Source organism: Polistes fuscatus, unplaced genomic scaffold (genome assembly GCF_010416935.1).
Source record: "Polistes fuscatus isolate 324 unplaced genomic scaffold, CU_Pfus_HIC Scaffold16, whole genome shotgun sequence".
NCBI lineage: Eukaryota > Metazoa > Arthropoda > Insecta > Hymenoptera > Vespidae > Polistes > Polistes fuscatus.
This window is the reverse complement of record NW_025113064.1, coordinates 2634081-2642073: the sequence shown is the minus strand read 5'-3', so window position 1 is coordinate 2642073 and position 7993 is coordinate 2634081. Positions and strand designations below refer to the sequence as shown.

General features: G+C 31.2%; 2 long non-coding RNA genes across 3 annotated transcripts; both read right to left on the bottom strand.

Annotated features, from left to right (window-relative positions):
• Nucleotides 1-276: 276 nt before the first annotated feature.
• LOC122514967 lies at nt 277-1207 on the bottom strand. The gene is made up of 3 exons (XR_006303185.1): nt 1049-1207; nt 493-969; nt 277-382 (listed from the first exon to the last, which is right to left on the bottom strand). It is a non-coding gene; the product is annotated as an uncharacterized LOC122514967 (long non-coding RNA).
• A 1359-nt stretch (nt 1208-2566) lies between these two features.
• On the bottom strand, nt 2567-5103 carry LOC122514953. Of its 2 annotated transcripts, XR_006303169.1 has the most exons (6): nt 4920-5103; nt 4356-4658; nt 3961-4277; nt 3239-3770; nt 2860-3123; nt 2567-2783 (listed from the first exon to the last, which is right to left on the bottom strand). It is a non-coding gene; the product is annotated as an uncharacterized LOC122514953 (long non-coding RNA). The 2 variants fall into 2 exon arrangements; XR_006303168.1 differs by having other exon boundaries at nt 3239-4277.
• Nucleotides 5104-7993: the final 2890 nt, after the last annotated feature.

The following is a 7993-nucleotide window of genomic DNA, read 5'->3' as shown; positions in this document are numbered from 1 at the left end:
CATTCTAACGTTACCATCAATAAAAAAAGCTTGAACACATAAGAAATTGTTGAAAAAGATCCTAAAAAGTTCGCTAAAAATTTATCTCTAATATAATAATAATTTTAAAAACATAATATAAAGAGAAAAGAGTGAGAAAGTCATAAAATTTAATTTTCTAGTCAAAATTGAGAAAGAAACTCGTTTAAAAATAGAATTCGAAGTCGAGAAGTCGAGTTAAGAATACCTACTGTTAACTTAAAATTTGTTATAACAAATAATATAGTATAGTATTTCTTTTATATTAAGAAGTGCAGTCGTCGTTATATTTACAATCAGCAAATTAGGTTTCATTAAGGAAACCAGTAATAAGGAACGTATATATAAAATAATTAAACTTTCGCTGAAAAAAATAATACAAAGAATTACAGAAAAGATAATATAGCAGTATTGAATAAAATAGCAGTATTGAAATACTTATTGTAATAATAAAACTTAAAATGCAAATCTTACAAACAGGAATCCATCCATCCATTTTCCTTCTGGACTACATAATACCGCTCACTGGTACCGCTTAATTCGTATTCCTGATTACATGTATAAATCAGATGAGAACCGCTAACTATTCCACACCTTCCTCCGCAGCACAGTCTTCTTGTGTTTGGCAATAAGATTTGTGCAATAGACGATAACCGTTCGCAGGATTGGGAGGTACCGTACAAACAGTTGTATTTCGAATCAATGGGAAGATGTGATAGTGTTTGTAGAAGTTGGAATGAATTCAGCGGGACTAGAAGTAGTCGCATTTGCTATAATTGAGTCACTTCCATAATTGGAAGTGATTTAGATGTTTCTAATTGGAAAAGTGTATCTTGGATCCACCAGATAGTATATAATCTAAAGAGAGACTAATGATTCCTCTTAGAAACCATAAATTTCCACTTTGAAATACCATTCCTCCTCCGCTGTCACCATCGCAGACAGCTGTTCCTAAAATACAAATAATAATTGGTAGGTGTAGTTTTTAAATATGTTTATTTTCCCATATTAATTTTGATTCTATACTAACCATTCGTGTAACCAGAACAAAATTTATCCATTGTTATGAGTTTCTCAGATTCAAAAGAATTTTTGGAAGATTTGCATTGGCTAAAGGGAACATAGGGCAATGACACAGATTTTAGAATAAAACTGGATGATCCTAAAGCAGTTCTTCCAAATCCTGAAGTTACCCCTAATCCAGACTCAATTACATCATCATTTAAACAAGCCGATTTTAAAGAAGATGACAGTACAAATGGCCTTTCTATTTCCAAAATAGCTATGTCATTAGCATAATTTCCTTCATAGTCCACATAATTACAAGGAACATAAATGCCTTTTACCTTAAAAAATAGAATATTATTAACTTTGTTATAATTGATGTATAAGCAGCGTACTAACAATTTCCAAGTTTAGTATTTGATTTTATTTTAATAAAAATTCTTTTCTATTTTTCATACTCTGGCTTTATTAACGAATCTCTCTCTCATCGTGCAAGTCAGAATCATAGTCACGATAAATGTTTCCAGTTGCTATATAATGATTATTTGAGTTTTTTATCCATCGATAGAAAGGTCTCATCGTAGATGCAATGTGTGTGCTGCGGTAAGAAGGAATTTTTCTTTTATTATTGTTGCTCCGCAAACAAAATGTTTCGATCCATTTGAAATTTTTTCTTTATACAAAGTAGCGTGCCAGGGAACTTTTGAGAGTGTAGATAAATAGCCTTTTACAGCTCCGATGATAGCAATGGATCTTTTTATTGAATGAACAACCCCGCATTCTAAAACATGTAGGGAAACGGACATTAAAATATATGATTATAATTAATGTTACTAAATTATTAAATAGAAATTCATTTAATTGTTATATAGAATTATTCAATTATTCTATAGAAAAGCTACCACTTTTCAATAATATATTCTAGTATATATTATAAAGTCAAATATTTAACAAAAGATAATTCACAATTGTAAACCTGAAATTACACACAATTAATAAGTTTAAATATCCAGTTTTTTAATTATGAAGTTTTTAATTTTAATTTTTGTTTAAGTGATATAAAAAACTAGCGTTAGGGTTAATTAATTAATTTAAAGAGTTAATGCTGCATTAAATATGGCATAAATAAATAACTTTTTACACTATTTCAATGAAATTTGCTACACATTGTACTAGAACCCTTGTAATTATAATTATAGGTAATATTTGTATGTTTATTATCTGATATTGTTAGATAATTAAAATTTAAGATATGTTATCTAGCATGCTATATTCTAATAATATGTTTATACGAAATTTTTCTTTAATATACTATGATATTATAAAAGAATAAGCCCGTACAGGACTAGGTTTTCCAAATTGTTTCAAGCTTTCAACGTGATAAGTCACTTAACATAAATATCAGGATATTTCTAATTACAAGTATTTGTACATATTATAATTTTGGTTATAAAGAAAAAGGGTTATTTTTCCTCATAAAAGTTAGAAAAATTTTGCTGACACCCCTAACATACACAATAATAAACTACATACTTGGTAAACATCTTATTGGTTTGGGTTCCCAATGACCAGTGTCGTTACATGTAACTTGATTTTTTTGTTTCAATTGAACTTTTCCAAATTCCTGATAATTGCTGCGACAGCTGAGTTCTGCGATGGTTCCAGGCAAAACAGGAGATTCACAAGATACCCATTCACCATTCAATGTACATTGAGCGTTAGTCGATGCGATGCTGAAGCCAATGACTGGCAACGTATTTCTAAAATAATAAAAGAATCATTAATAAAATGATTAGTAAAGAATTGTCGTTATAAAACAAAAGTTTGTAATCTGACCTGTACAAACTGGAATATTTAACCAGTTTCCTTCTGGATCACAAAATACATCACTGGAATTGCTTATTTTGTATCCAGGATTGCAGGTATAAATTAAAAGAGATGAAGTTGGTAATTTTGTACCCTCCTGTACGTCGCAATTGCTTTGTTGTAATTGACATTGTAACTTATATAATTGCCGATAACCATTTGCTGGCTGGGAAGGTACCGTACAAATATTTTTTTGTACTGTCACACTTGAACCTGGTATGAACACTAAGAAATCTGTGAAATAAAAGCAATTTTTTAACTATTTGATCATGTAGTCAAGTAAGTTTTTTACAAGAATCATTCAGACTTTAATATAAATATAATATAAATATAATAAAAAAATACATACGCGCAGTTCACACGCGGTAGAAGTGTTTAAACCTTCAGAAAACTAAACTTTGAGGGAATAAGACGAATGTTTACATTTTATTCTACGTATACTACATATATTACACACATTATACAGACTTCAAGTTTTCAATTTCAACAAATGATACGAGTAGCTTATGGTATCTAAAGTATGAAAGAAATGCTTTGGTTTGAATTTGATTAATATATCTTTGAAATACAGCGTCAATAACTGTTTTCGATTATATTGTCGATTCAGTCTTGCTGCTGCACATTATTAAATTTAATTTGGTGTTCAGGAACTCAATCAAAGGGAACGCTGTATCCGATGCTAAATTCACATTGAAATCCCCACATATTGAAATTATTGGAGTTTTAAAGCAATCTTTTTTAAGAATCCGCGATGATACTTCTGGTGTGTAATTTATTAAATTTTCGTGGATAACGAAATAACGAAACGATTATAAATGTAAATGTCTGCTCTCTTTTCCGTGTGGTTTCTTCGTTTCGTCGAGTTGTAAAACACAACGATTCTAAAAAAGTTTTCACTTCAAAAATAAAATATCGTGAAAAGTATAAAGTAAAAACTTTGAACTCGTAGATTGACACGAGAATAAAACGTTCATTATTACTGTTGGCAAATGATCTTATCGTGATATTTGTTTTCTTCGTTCATTATAAATGATATCATTCTTCGAGTTCAAGGTCGTTTTATAATCTTACATAAAACTGGTTTCTCATTTCTTGAAACAAGAGACGTCATGTAATCGCACACATTAAATCATTTATTAATCTAATAAAAATACACTTTATTTTTGTACGATTGGAATCGATCGTAGACTATAAACCAATATTCGAAATGAGCGCCGTAGTTATGTAAAGGTTTACGCCCTAGTCCTGTAGAGAATTAACAAGTGCTAACGTTCGCACTTCCACTAGGCGGATCCCTACGGGGGTGTACGTGCGCCCTACTGGGCCCATTATCAAAAAACACTCGGTCTATTCTTCACTGACCGACTGCGACAATACATCGGAGACAACTAGTGAGAACAAAAAGTGAATCAAGAACATATCATTACAAGCAGAATTACATTAAGAATATCAATCGTAGCGGATACCTGTATACGATTCGTTAAAAAATTGATCCGTTGGACTGACTGGACCAAGACTCGAACCACGGATCTTTTGCTTTCCGGGCGACTGCTTATTATATTTCCAATCAAGAATATTGAAAATTTTATACCAATATTTAACTGTCGCTGAACATACTTCAGGAAACCGATAATAATTCGATAATAGAAGCTCCTCTGTAGTATTTTCAGCACTTACGCCTTTTATATAATTTCTCCACATTTTAAATGGCACTTCTTCTAATTTCGGAGAAGCCATGTTTAAAAATGTTCAACAAAGAACATGAAACTCTGAAAATAACAAACGAATCTTTATATCCAAATATTAAAATAACACTTAATATAAATGTTTAACGTTGATTATAATATATCAGTCTGGTCGTAATTTGTTGCGATTGTAGACCAATCGGAATAAATATAAATAGTTCGTACTGTTGTGTAGATTTGATATCGTAGAAGGAATCGTTATTAATAGAACTAATTAGCAGTGAATATGCTAAATATGTAATTGTTTTGTAGCAAGAAAGATTTTGTATACAATGTTTATGATACCTGAATATCAAACTCTAAAATCAGGAAATCAGAAATTATTTGTAAATCGCACAAGAATAGCCGTCCCGCTAGTCGAAAAACTTAGAGCAAAGCCAATATGGCGTAACTGTATGCACAACCTATGAACAAACGATTTATGCAGGTACCTTGTCCTGAACTGAAGTGGTCAGATGTTCTTCCCATATACGTGGCCAAAGGTACGTTACCCCCACCTTCTCAAGCCCTTGAACGCCCTCGCAACTTTACTAGCGCCGCATCAACCAAACCAAGTCAGCGCGAAATACAAATTCCTTCTCATAGATTAAATAACCCGAAAACTTAGCATGAAAATTGAAAGTATTTTTAGTAGGAAAAACAAATATAATATATGTTACGGTATAATAAATTATTCAAAAAAAAAACCAGCATTTGAGCCCCTATAAAAAATACTTAAAATTAAAAAAAAAAAAAACTCGACAGCGTTACCTCGTTAAATATGTGTAGAAAATGTGTGCAAAAAATCAAATCGATCGGTTTAGTAGATTTTGAGTGACAGTGTTCACCGACTTTTAAAAAGCAAGTTGTGGGAAAATCGATATAAAATTTGACATTGAGAAATTTCAAAATTCATCATAAATAAGGAGATATTTTTTTTTACGTCCATAGAGTCGTCAATGCCGGGTCTGTACATTATGAAAATGTCATCAGAGGTGTCCAGAATACGTTGTTGCTCTTGCCTATGTCTAACCCGACCTTCTTTACTTTGAAACGTAGTTTTGATTTCAGCTCGATTAATCCTTTTTTTGTAATATAAATCATTCTAAAAATGCTGTATCTCCGTCAATTTTTCTCTGTATCTCCGACTTGAAATTTTCACAGAATATTCCTGAAATATGATACCTTTGCCTGAAAAAGTTTCAAAAAATGGAAAAAAAAAATTAAATATCCTACTTCCCCTTAACTGAACACTCAAAGTGGCCGAATTTGTCAGCGTTAATGAGGGACACGAGTACATACAACATAACGCCACAAAAAAATTCAAAATCGAATATACGTAACCAGCGGAAATTCAAAATTCGTGATACTTTTTGAACAGACCTCGTATGCAAACCTGCGAAAAGTATTGAACGTTTCTTTCCGATTATTTAATATTTTTTCCTTTTCGTTCATTTTATTATCGGTAACAAATAACGCGAGAAACGTTATATGTCCTTTGAGAAAGTTTTTTTTTTGAAATGTTGTTTATATAACTTTCCTAATATTGTGCATGTGTGCAATGGTAATAATATACGTAATAAATAGAATTTAACGTATGATTCGTAACATTCTGATTTTAACTATTTTTACATTTTTATGCAATTACTTTAACGTTCCTGTGCAGTGATGATTTCGTTGTGGTGAGGTAAAATTTTCATCTAATAAAATATCAGATCGAAATTGTTTAATATTCAAAGTATGTTAATAAGTATGTTATATTCAAAATGATATGTGAATGTGTCTAAACAATAATAAAATATAAGTAGAGTGTGTTAGAATATGAAAATAATTGTTGATTAATCGAAGGAAATGTGAATTATTGTTTATATAAGCACGGAATATATGTTCTGTTTAGCGTCTAGCTCGAAATTCACCTTCAGACTAGCATGTTGTCATCTATGAAAAATCTCTTATTAAATGTTGTTTATATGACTTTCCGAAAGTTGCGCATGTGTATAACGAGAATAATATTCGTAATAAATAGAATTAAGGGTTATAAAGTTCTGATTTTAGAATTTTTTTCATTCTAATGTAATTATTTTGTAAATCTAATGATATATTTGAGACTTAAAAAAACTGGGAAGAACCATTCTAACGTTACCATCAATAAAAAAAGCTTGAACACATAAGAAATTGTTGAAAAAGATCCTAAAAAGTTCGCTAAAAATTTCCCTCTAATATAATAATAATTTTAAAAACATAATATAAAGAGACAAGAGTGAGAAAGTCATAAAATTTAATTTTCTAGTCAAAATTGAGAAAGAAACTCGTTTAAAAATAGAATTCGAAGTCGAGAAGTCGAGTTAAGAATACCTACTGTTAACTTAAAATTTGTTATAACAAATAATATAGTATAGTATTTCTTTTATATTAAGAAGTGCAATCGTCGTTATATTTACAATCAGCAAATTAGGTTTCATTTAGGAAACCAGGAATAAGGAACGTATATATGTAAGATTTTACGTATAGATGAGATATATATTTATAATGATAAGTAAAGTATTTATTTATTAAAAAATAATAACAAGGTATAATGTTTGTAAGAAATATAATGGTAAGTATCTATAATCTAATGATGTAATGCTAACAATAAATGTAACTCCTCACGTCCGAAAACAACCGCAGGGAACACCCGAATCCGACTCGTCGTCGCCTATCGTAATCCTTCGCCGTTCCCCGTTGTCTTCCGTACTCCCCGTTACACTTATCACTCGTCAATTATTACCGAACTCACAGAAAAACGCACAGCACCCAGAACGCCCGTCCCTTCCGTCGCCTACTTATACCCAACATCCCCTCCATCGTTTCCGTTGTTTCTCGCCATTCCCCTGGAAACTTCCTGATCATTATTTTTGACAATAAATAAAGAAACCGTGCCATAAGCATCAAGATTCGATTTAAAAATGCCGCGCTTATACGCCGATATATATAGATATACAAAACGCTCGACGCTCGATGGCCAAGACGTAAAATTCTTGCTACCGAAAGAAAAAATATAAAAAGAGAAATATCGGTTTGTTCTCTCACTCGCACTTTCATTCAAGATCGTTCGTTTGTGTATTAGTGCACACGGACGCTCGCACGCACACTAGTCTGCTCGCGTGTAAAAGCCGACTGAGAGGCGGGACTTGCTTCCCCACTCTTACAATTATTTTCCCATCTTCAATCCAATTTTATTCGCTTATTTTTGAAAATACGAAGATAACTCATAGAACATTTTTTATGTATATTTTAATTCTCTACAACTTTTGTTTGAAACTTTTTTCGATTAAATGACTAGATTCTAAGATAAAGCCATTTTTTACCAATTTTTATCCTTTTTTCCCTTTTTCTCAAAA